Here is an 11778-nt window from a genome sequence, read left to right as displayed (position 1 = left end):
GGTAAGGAGGTAGAACACTACAATGGAAAGAAAGAGGACCTCAGAGTAAGAACTTTGGCAAGATGTGAAGGGAACAATACTGCGTAGTGTCACAGGCTCAGAAACTGCCGGAAAAACTCACATCAAGCCACTGCAGCCTGGGCTGTTGTCTCCAACACCAGACAGCACGCGGAGGCCTCTGCTGTGTTGAGGACAAAGGCCTTAGATACATCTGAGAAAGGGAAACAAAATGAAAAGCCATGCATGTTTGTTTCCAGTCCAGTTACAGCAGGTGCTCAATTACTGCCATTTCATTACAACACTGCTGAGAGGAAAAATCGGTTCCCAGCGGGGCCACTTTCTGAGTGAAGTTTGCACGTTCTCCTCATGTCTGTGAGGGTTTTCTCCAGGTCCCCCGACTTCTCCCTCATCCCAAAGGTGTGCAAAGATGTAAACTGCACATCTAAATTGTCGAAATTGTGTTTAAACTGTCCCAGTTTGAGTATGGATGTGTGAGCGTGGGTGTGTGCGTGTGGGGTGTGCGTGTGTGTGTGAGGGTGTGGCTGTGGGTAAGTGTGGGGTGTGAGTGGGTACGTGACTGTGCATGTATGAGTGTGGGTATGTGAGTGTGTGTGTGTGTGAGGCTGTGGGGGTGAGAGTGAGCATGTGAGTGAGTGTGGGTGCATGTGTAGATAAGAGTGTGTGTGAAGGAGATTGAGGGTGTGAGTGTGGGCATGATAGTGCATGTGTGTGTGTGTGTGAGAGAGAGATAGTGTATGAGTGTGTGTGGGTGTGGGAGTCTGTGTGTGTTTGTGTGAGAGTGTGTGTGAGTGTGTATGTGAGAGAGTGTGTCAGAGTATGTGAGTGTGTATGTGTGTGAGTGTGTACTTGTGAGAATATATGTGTGTGGGAGGGAAAATTGTGTGTGTGTGAGAGAGAGAGACAGACTGTGTGTGTGTGTGAGAGAGACAGAGAGACTCTGTGTGTGTGTGTGTGTGTGAGAGAGAGAGACTGTGTGTGTGTGAGAGAGAGACAGAGAGACTCTCTGTGTGTGTGTGTGTGTGAGTGTGTGTGTGTGAATGTGTGCCCTGCGACAGGATGATGTCCTGCCTGGGGTTGGATCCCACCTTATGCCCTGACTGTGGCCACCTGTGACCTGTGACCCTCAACTGGAACAATTGGGTGACTCATAATCTTATTTGTGTTTACTAACCTTTCACAGATGTACGTGTAGTTCACATTTATTTCAATGTTTAATATATTGGGAGTGTTTGGGTCTTTATCTAGAAGTTTGGTGATGCTTTTATGACCAGAAATGTGCTGTAGGAACTTAACTCTTGTTTTTGTCAATTAGCCTACGGTCAAATTGGTTTTGTTATACGTCATTTCATTTAAAGTTGCAGTTCCCAAGAACATATCAGTGACCTTAAATGATAACTTACTGTATTTTTGAAGTAACAGCAAAATCTACACTTTATGGATGAAAACTATCTTCCCCATCAGTCATGTTTTATGACTGTAATATTTTACAATTTTGTGGTTTTTTTAGAACAGGTTAATTCATAGAGTTCAAAATTCAAAAGGTACAAGAAAAGTAAAATGCAGAGAAAAAATTTCCCTGTGATTCCTGCCCCTGACCCCATCCACTTTACCCAGCAGCCAACCAATGTCAGCCTTGCTCTCTGGTCTGCACATATATGTTGGCTTTTGCTGCATGACAAGACAGTTCAAAGCTTTAAAAAACAAGCTTGGAAGTCTACGGGCCAGTGGAGCCCTTCCAGTCTGGGCTTGCTGAGCAAGGCTGGGTAGTAGAGGATGGCCTCAGTCACATGTCTGGAATTCAGGCTGGGTGGACCAGAGGACCCATGCATGTCTGGAAGTTGGTTTAACGTCAGCTGGAGTGATGGTCACATGCCTCCCACCATCTGGCAGACTTTCAGGGAAGTAAAAAACTTGCCCTGAGGCCCAATAGTTGGTCAAGGAAGCAGACTGCATTCTTTGTTTTGTTTGTTTTATATTTATTTTTGTTCTTAGCGTGAACACATTTATTAACCAAAGGGATGATTCTAACCTAACCAAACCAACAGTTCGAAATAGTTGCATGTAAATGTTAGTGATAAAGATAATTGAACACAGTAATGAGCAAAAAAATCAATAAACAGCGGTATGGAGATGTGCTCGTTGAACTCAGCTTGTTTGCTAGCTAATTCCCGTCCGAGGTGACGGTGGAATTTTTATTCCATTTTTCATAGATCTGAGTCCAGGTGACATTGTTCCTGACAGTCCCCCACTACTTTCCCATCTTTTGATTCTCTTGTTATTGTGTTTTCCATTCCCATCCCTCTCCCAAAGTTGAGGCAATGCGCTGTCTGTAGGCGCAGACGGTCTGAGTTTTTCTGCCATCAGCTGCAGTTTCTGCTGACTTCTCTAACCAGGATGTAAGAAGACAACTGTTGTCTTCAAAGTGCTCTCAGTTTTTTTGTGAGGTTTTTGGTCTCATGAGAGATGATACAATCTGGTCTGACCATTGCACCCGTTTTCTTTGTTTATTTGTTTTGTTTTGTTTTTGTTTTTTGCAGAGCTATTCCCACTCATAGTTCTCTCATGTCTTCACCAAAGCCTTCAGTGTCCGTAGTGAGCCACCTTCCTTCTAGTTGCTGAGCGGTGGCCTGGGTAGGCGTGTGGGGTCAGGTGTGGCCAGTGGGCTGTGCAGTTCCCGGCACCCACACGTGTTTTAGAAGGGACCTACCCCACATGCCCATTTCTTGTTAAAGTTTTGATTGCTTTTATTTTATTATTTTATTTATTTATTTATTTTTGTTTGCGATGGGATCTCACTCTGTTGCCCAGACTGGAGTGCTGTGGTGTGACCTTGGCTCACTGCAACCGCCACCTCCTGGGGTTCAAGCGATTCTCCTGCCTCAGCCTCCCGAGTGGCTGGGATTACAGGTGCGCGTCATCACACCCAGCTAGTTTTTGTATTTTTAGTAGAGACGGGGTTTTGCCATGTTGGTCAGGCTGGTCTCGAGCTCCTGATCTCGTGATCAGCCCGACTCGGCCTACCAAAGTGCTGGGTTTACAGGCATGAACCACTACACCTGGCCAGATTGCTTTTATTTTAATAAGAAGATGATATGCAGGATGCATGCTTACTAACAAATTTAAAAACAGAGTAAAAGTATCCCCAGAAAGAGCTTCTATTTCTGTTTCTGTTTCTCTATAATTTTCCTATGAATATGCCTGTGGATATGTATCTTATTTTTTCTTAAGTCTTCCAACAGTTTATTAGAAAGAATGTAGATATTTTAAAAAAACATCCCCAGGGTCATGAACTTAACTTGAGGTTTTCAGGTCTGGCATAAGCGGAATCAAGAAAAGAAATAAAAAATCCAATAGTGTATTAATTTTTTCACTCATTTGCCATACTGACAGTGCAAATACAAACCTGGTCTAAATACATACACTCTTAAACAACAATCCATAGCTTTCTTCATCCTCTATGCCACGAGATGTAAAAGCCTAAGGGTCAAACAATACCAAATGCATAATTTTCTTTTTTCCTTTTCTAGATAGTCTTGCTCTGTTACCCAGGCTGGAGTGCAATGATGCGATTTCAGCTCCCTGCAACCTTCGCCTCCCGAGTAGCTGGGATTACAGGCACCCACCACTACACCCAGCTAATTTTTGTACTTTTAGTAGAGGTGGGGTTTCCCCATGTTGGCCAGGCAGCTCTCCAACTCCTGACCTCAAGTGATCCACCTGCCTTGGCCTCCCAAAGTGCTGGGATTACAGGTATGAACCACTGAGCCTGGGTCCAAACGTACACTTTTTTTTTTTTTTTTGAGTTGGAGTCTCCCTCTTGTTGCCCAGACTGGAGTGCAATGGCGCGATCTCCACTTACTGCAACCTCCGTCTCCTGGCTTCAAGCAGTTCTCCTGCCTCAGCCTCCTGAGTAGCTGGAATTACAAGCACGCACACCACTATGCCCAGCTAATTTTTATACTTTCAGTAGAGACAGGGTTTTGCCATTTTGGCCAGGCTGGCCATGAACTCCTAACTTCAGGTGATCCGCCTGCCTCAGCCTCCCCAAGTGCTGGGATTACAGGTGCAACCCACCTCACCTGGCCCAAATTTATAATTTTTTAAAAAGGGTCCAAGTCAGGGCATTCACTAGTTTCAGCTAAAATACATCTGAAACACTGACAAGGGATCACTTACATAAAATCAGGTGAAAGTAAATTTTTTGAAAAATAAACTTTAGTGAAAATCCTGAAGGGTGACACCAGAGGAATAGCAGGTACCAGTAAGGTGTGAGCCAATTTGTTCCAGCCACTTCTGAATTCATGTTCTGTAATCTAAAATTTAGTTCTCTTTCCCTAAGCTGAGAGCTTCCTATCACGTCAGTATCTATGTTATGAAGAAAAGGAGACTTAGGTGAGATTTATCCCAACTGCTGCATCAATTACCTAAGATTTCAACAGCTTCCTGGAAACCTGGGAAGTGTTCATGCATCAGGTTATTGCCTTAGCTAATTTAAAATTGCCCCATGCAATGGTACATATCAACCCACAATGAAGCCTTTTCAAAAACAAACAGGTTGAAAAATGGGTTACAGTGGGCAAATACAGCATGCCTTCAGAGCTATCGATTCAGGGATTCTGTCAATTCTGATATCTTGCAGAGCAGTTATTTTTCTTTATCAAATTCCAAGTGATGACAATATGCTTTAGATCTAGCATTTTCTCATCATCACTGCCTTGTGAGTCATCATCTGCTCCATCTACTTCTGGTAACTCTTCGTCAACACCACCACCCATGCTGTTCATCATCTTGACCAGAGAAGTGGTCAAAATTAGACATGCCTTCATCTGAATCATCTTCCGTCTTTCCAACTGTTGAAGTCCACACTAAACCAGTTAAACTTTGCCCTTTCTTTTGTTAACCTTGGCCATGACATCCAGATTCTTCAGAAACAACATAAAATCCATCTGTCCGTTCTTTTACTTGGGATCATTTGGATCAACACAGTAAAAAAGACCAATGTCATTTAAATGCTTGAAATGATCACTTCCTCCAAGACAACTGAATTAAGTTTGGATTTTTCAAAACATACATTAACAGCTTTAGTGGCTTCAATACAAAATTCAATGACGACATAGTCCCTTAGATTGATCGTACCACTTTGCAGAAGCAGCTGCATTGTGAATGGGGCAGAGGGACAGGAAAATGGGTGGGTGGGCAACTCTGGCAGCAGCTGTGGCTAAGGAGCCCACTACTCTCCTGCATTTTCTCCCAGGTCTCAGCCTCTTCTGCTCCCCTCAGGCAATGGCAGCATCGACAGGTTCGATATATATATCTTAATATACATATTTTTTGAGATGGAGTTTCACTCTCGTTGCCCAGGCTGGAGTGTATTGATGCATTCTCGGCTCACTGTAACCTCTGCCTCCTATGTTCAAGCAATTCTCCTAAATCAGCCTCTGAGTAGCTGGGATTACAGGCGCCCACCACCATGCCTGGCTAATTTTTTTGTTTTCTCAGTAGACACAGGGTTTTGCCATGATGGCCGGGCTGGTCTCAAACTCCTGACCTCAGGTGATCCACTGGCCTCGGCCTCCCAAAGTGCTGGGATTACAGGCATGAGCCACCTCCTCCAGCCTTATTTTAATTTTTTAAACAAAGATTAGACTACATGTTCTGTAACTTGCTTGTGGTCACTTAAAATATCATTGTATATCATTTCATATTAGAACATATGCCTCCGTGCCATTTAAAAAATAGCTGCATATATTACATCATGAGTATTTGAAAATTATATTTACTTAAAACTGGTACTTCTTTGAACATACTTATGTGCATATGGTTGCCAATTCTATAGGCTAAGTTCCTAGAAGTGGAATTGCTTATTCAAAGGGTGTACACATTTCACTGACGCTCCCTGTGCAGGGATTCTGTTTCCTTGCAGCTTGCAGCTCACCCGGCATCGTCTGCTGTCATTCTTTTCTATCTCTGTTCATCTCTTAGATGAAAAATTGTGTCCTGCTAAATATATATTTCCTTAATTAATAATGAAATTAAGCCTATTTTTTGGCTATTTGGGTTACATTCCTTAGTCATTTTTCCATTGTATCATTCATCTTTTTCTGTTTGTTTAAGATAAAAGCTGGTGAATGGGCGTGGTGGCTCACTCCTGTCACCCTAGCACTTTGGGAGGCCGAGTCGGGTGGATCACGAGGTCAGGATATTGAGACCATCCTGGTTAACACTGTGAAAACTCATCTCTACTAAAAATACAAAAAATTAGCTGGGAAAGGATGCATGTGCCTATAGTCCCAGCTATTTGGGAGGTTGAGGCAGGAGAATCGTTTGAACCTGGGAGGCAGACGCTGCAGTAAGCCAAGATCACGTCATTGCCTCTAGACTGGGCAAGGAGCAAAACTCTATCTTAAGAAAAAAAAAAAAAAAAAGGAGAGAGACAGAAGCTGGTATTGAACTCTGATTATGTGGACTCCAAAGCCCTTGTCCTGTGTCTAGTGCCTTATGGTGAAGGCTTGCGTCCTTAATCAAGGAATCAGGAAAGCAGGGACTAATGAAGAGCCTCCATCAGCTGTTAAGTCCCCAAAGCTAGTTGGGGTTGGCGGGGGAGGTGTGATTTGTTGTGGGCAGGTCTATGCAAGCCTACTCCCAAAAGTCTGAGGGAGCTGAGAGGCGAAAGAAAGAGACTAACTGATTCAGCTGCTTAGAAAGAGACATTTAATTGGCACTTAGGAACGGAAGCCATGTCTGTGTCTCTGGCGGCCACAAGACAAGATGGTGGATCCTGTGCCATTAGCCCCAGATCCAGGGCTCATACTCCACAGGGGAAGATAAGGCGAGATTCAGAATCAATGTGTAAGGTCATCAAAGTATGATAGCATCAAGGTTTAGACCTAAGGTCAGGACTCAAGGTAAGTATGTGCTCTTACTCAAGGAACTGGAAGCTTAGAGGCCTTCCCAGAGCTGGGGTTAATCTGAAATCCGCATGGCAGATGAGCATGCACCACAGAGCAGCAGCTTCAGCCTCCACAAGGCGCCATAAGGGCCCTGGGTCCGGTGCTCCGGCCTCACCTGGCTCCTTTGACTTCTGTTTGCTTCCCAGGTAAATGTGAGCCCTGGGCGTAGGTTCGCGAGTCTGGAAGGAGCTCCTCAAAGCATGTGCCCTGATGTTAATTCATGCCATTCAACTTAGTAAGCGTGTATCTGTGTCTACTGTGAGTAGGATACCAAGAAATGCTTTTTGGGAGACAGAAATGAGTAAGATTGACCCCTCCATTGACGTAGAGGGCGACAGATGCAGGCAGAGTATAATTTCCATAACTAAGGCCCAAAGTGTTTGGGAGCACTCGTGGGTGTGGGAGACGCTCACAGGCAGTGTGTGTCTCAGGCATTCATTCTTTTTCTTTTTCTGAATGTAGAAAGCTAACATAAAGCAGTCCTTGCTCTAATTTTTTTTTAATTTAGTTTAATTTCTGGGACACATGTGCAGAACATGCAGGTTTGTTACATAGGTACACATGTGCCACGGTGGTTTGCTGCACCCATCAACCCATCATCTAGGTTTTTAGCCCCGCATGCATTCAGTATTTGTCCCAATGCCCTTCCTCCCGTTATCCCCCACCCTCCGACAGGCCCTGGTATGTTATGTGTGATATTTCCTTCCCTGTGTCCATGTATTCTCATTTTTCAACTCTCACTTATGAGTGAGAGCATGCAGTGTTTGGTTATCTGTTCCTAAAAAGTTTGCTAAGAACAATGGCTTCCAGCTTCATCCACATCCCTGCCAACGACAGGATTTCATTCTTTTTTATGGCTGCATAGTATTCCATGGTATTTATGTGACACATTTTCTTCATCCAGTATATCATTGATGGGCATGTGGGTTGGTTCCAAGTCTTTCCTCTTCTAAATAGTGCTTCAATAAACATATATGTGCATGTGTCTTTATAGTAGAATAATTTAGAATTTTTTGGGTATATACCCAGTAATGGGATTGCTGGGTAAAATGGTATTTCTGGTTCTAGATCCTTGAAGAATCGCCACAGTGTCTTCCACAATGGTTGAAGTAATTTACGCTCCCACTAACAGTGTACAAGCCTTCCTGTTTCTCCGCAGCCTCGCCAGCATCTGTTGTTTCCTGACTTAATAATTGCCATTCTCACTGACGTGAGATTGTATCTCATTGTAGTTTTGATTTGCATTTCTCTAATGACCAGTGATGATGAGCGTTTTTCTTTTCTTTTTCTTTCTTTCCTTCTTTCTTTTTTTTTTTTTTTTTTTTTTTTTTTTTTGAGATGGAGTCTAGCTCTGTCTCCCAGGCTGGAGTGCACCGGTTAGATAGATCACCGCAACCTCCACCTCCTGGCTTCAAGCGATTCTCCTGCCTCAGCCTCCAGAGTAGCTGGGATTATAGGTGCGCACCAACATGCCCAGCTAATTTTTGTATTTTTAGTAGAGACAGCGTTTCACCATGATGGCCAGGCTGGTCTCAAACTCCTGACCTCAGGTGATCCACCTGCCTTGGCCTCCCAGAGTGCTGGGATTACATGCATGAGCCACCTTGTCTGGCCTTATTTTAATTTTTAGACAAAGATTAGATTACGTGTTTTGTAACTTGCTTGTGGTCACTTAAAATATCATTGTACATCATTTTATAGTAGAAGTATGGCTCCATGCCATTTAAAAAATACCTGCATATATCATGAGTATTTGAAAATTACATTTATTTAAAACTGGTACTTCTTTGAACATACTTACGTGCATATGGTTGCCAATTCTATAGGCTAAGTTCCTAGAAGTGGAATTGCTTATTCAAAGGGTGTACACATTTCACTGACGCTCCCTGTGCAGGGATTCTGTTTCCTTGCAGCTTGCAGCTCACCCGGCATCGTCTGCTGTCATTCTTTTCTATCTCTGTTCCTTTCTTAGTTGAAAAATTGTGTCCTACTTAATATATATTTCGTTAATTACTAATGAAATTAAGCTGTTATTTGTCTATTTGGCTTGCATTCCTTAGTCATTTTTCCATTGTGTCGTTCACCTTTTTCTGTTTGTTTGTTTGTTTAAAATAAAAGCTGGTGGGCTGGATGCAGTGGCTCACACCCGTAATCTCAGCACTTTGAGAGGCTGAGGCAGGCGGATCGCCTGAGGTCAGGAGTTCAAGACCAGCCTGGCCAACATGGTGAAACCCTGTCTTTATAAAAAATAAAAAAAATAATAAAAAAAAAAAAAAAAGCTAGTGACTGGGTGTGGTGGCTCACTCCTGTCATCCCCGCACTTTGGGAGGTGGAGGCGAGTGGATCACGAGGTCAGGAGATCGAGACCATCCCCGCTAACACTGTGAAAACCCATCACTACTAAAATACAAGAAATTAGCTGGGTGTGGTGGCACGCGCCTATAGTCCCAGGTATTTGGGAGGTTGAGGCAGGAGAAACACCTGAACCTGGGAGGCCGACGTTGCAGTGAGCCAACATCACATCAATTGCACTGCAACCTGGGCAACAGAAGCAAAACTCCATCTCGAGAAAAAACAAAGAGATAGAGCTGGTATTGAACTCTGATTATGTGGACTCCAAAGCCCTTGTCCTGTGTCTAGTGCCTTATGGTGAAGGCTTGTGTCCTTAATCATGGAATCAGCAAAGCAGGGACTAATGAAGAGTCCCCATCAGCTGTTAAGTCCCCAAAGCTAGTTGGGGTTGGCGGGGGAGGTGTGATTTGTTGTGGGCAGGTCTATGCAAGCCTACTCCCAAAAGTCTGAGGGAGCTGAGAGGCCAAAGAAAGAGACTAACTGATTCAGCTGCTTAGAAAGAGACATTTAATTGGCACTTAGGAACAGAAGCCATGCCTGTGTCTCTGGCGGCCACAAGACAAGATGGTGGATCCTGTGCCATTAGCCCCAGATCCAGGGCTCATACTCCACAGGGGAAGATAAGGCGAGATTCAGAATCAATGTGTAAGGTCATCAAAGTATGATAGCATCAAGGTTTAGACCTAAGGTCAGGACTCAAGGTAAGTATGTGCTCTTACTCAAGGAACTGGAAGCTTAGAGGCCTTCCCAGAGCCGGGGTTAATCTGAAATCCGCATGACAGATGAGCATGCACCACAGAGCAGCAGCTTCAGCCTCCACAAGGCACCATAAGGGGCCTGGGCCCGGTGCTCCGGCCTCACCTGGCTCCTTTGATTTCTCTTTGCTTCCCAGGTAAATGTAAGCCCTGGGCGTAGGTTCGCGAGTCTGGAAGGAGCTCCTCAAAGCATGTGCCCTGATGTTAATTCATGACATTCAACTTAGTAAGCGTGTATCTGTGTCTACTGTGAGTAGGATACCAAGAAATGCTTTTTGGGGACACAGAAATGAGTAAGATTGACCCCTCCATTGACATAGAGGGCGACAGATGCAGGCAGAGTATAATTTCCATCACTAAGGCCCAGAGTGTTTGGGAGCACTCGTGGGGATGGGAGATGCTCGCAGGCGGTGTGTGTCTTGGGCATTTGATTCTTTTTTTTTTTCTGAATGTAGAAAGCTAACATAAAGCAGTCTCTACTCTAAATTTTTTTAAAATTTAATTTTACTTTAAGTTCTGGGACAGATGTTCAGAACGTCCAGGTTTGCTACCTAGGTACACGTGTGCCATGGTGGTTTGCTGCACCCATCAATCCATCATCTAGGTTTTAAGCCCCACATGCACTCAGTATTTGTCCTAGTGCTCTCCCTCCCCTTACCTGCCACTCCCAGACAGGCCCCGGTGTGTTATGTGGGATGTTCCCCTTCCTATGTCCATGTGTTCTCATTTTTCAGCTCTCACTTATGAGTGAGAGCATGCGGTGTTTCACTTTGTGTTTCTATGTTAATTTGCTAAGAATGAGGCTTCCAGCTTCATCCACATCCCTGCAAACGACAGGATTTCATTCTTTTTTATGGCTGCATAGTATTCCACGGTATTTATGTGACACATTTTCTTCATCCAGTCTACCATTGATGGGCATGTGGGTTGGTTCCAAGTCTTTGCTATTGTAAATAGTGCTGCAATAAACATACGTGTGCATGTGTCTTTATAATGGAATAATTTATAATCCTTTGGGTATATACCCAGTAATGAGATTGCTGAGTAAAACAGTATTTCTGATTCTAGATCTTTGAAGAATCGCCACACTGTCTTCCACAATGGCTGAAGTAATTTACACTCCCACTAATGGTGTACAAGCCTTCCTGTTTCTCCACAGCCTGGCCAGCATCTGTTGTTTCCTGACTTTTTAATAATTGCCATTCTTACTGACATGAGATTGTATCTCATTGTAGTTTTGATTTGCATTTCTCTAATGACCAGTGATGATGAGTGTTTTTCTTTTTGTTTTTTCTTTTTTTTTTTTGAGATGCAGTCTAGCTCTGTCACCCAGGCTGGAGTGCAGTGGTGTCATCTTGGCTCACTGCAACCTCTGCCTCCCAGGTTCAAGGGAATCTCCTGCCTCAGCCTCCTTAGTAGCTGGGATTACAGGTGCGCACCGACATACCTAGCTAATTTTTGTCTTTTTAGTAGAGACGGGGTTTCACCGTGTTGGCCAGGCTGGTCTTGAATTCCTGACCTCGTGATCCGCCCGCCTTGGCCTCCCAAAGTGCTGGGATTACAGGCGGGAGCCACTGCATTCAGTTATTACCCCATAGACTTTGAACTTGCCAGCCTCTATAATGCTGTGAACCAATTTTCTTCCCTTGCCCCCACATCCAGTTGGTTCTGTTTTCCTGGAGAGCCCTTACTAATATAGA

At 44.0% G+C, this 11778-nt stretch overlaps 1 pseudogene across 1 annotated transcript; it reads right to left on the bottom strand.

Annotated features, from left to right (window-relative positions):
* Window positions 1-4157: 4157 nt before the first annotated feature.
* On the bottom strand, window positions 4158-5963 carry LOC116554523 (annotated as a pseudogene). The gene is made up of 3 exons (XR_004270223.1): window positions 5957-5963; window positions 4984-5173; window positions 4158-4907 (listed from the first exon to the last, which is right to left on the bottom strand). The product of XR_004270223.1 is annotated as a prostaglandin E synthase 3-like (transcript).
* Window positions 5964-11778: the final 5815 nt, after the last annotated feature.

The sequence above is a fragment of the Sapajus apella genome, unplaced genomic scaffold, assembly GCF_009761245.1.
Source record: "Sapajus apella isolate SASKATOON/1434 unplaced genomic scaffold, GSC_monkey_1.0 scaffold14, whole genome shotgun sequence".
Taxonomy (NCBI): Eukaryota; Metazoa; Chordata; class Mammalia; order Primates; family Cebidae; genus Sapajus; species Sapajus apella.
Note: the sequence above shows the minus strand (reverse complement) of the source record. Positions and strands in the feature narration are given on the sequence as shown.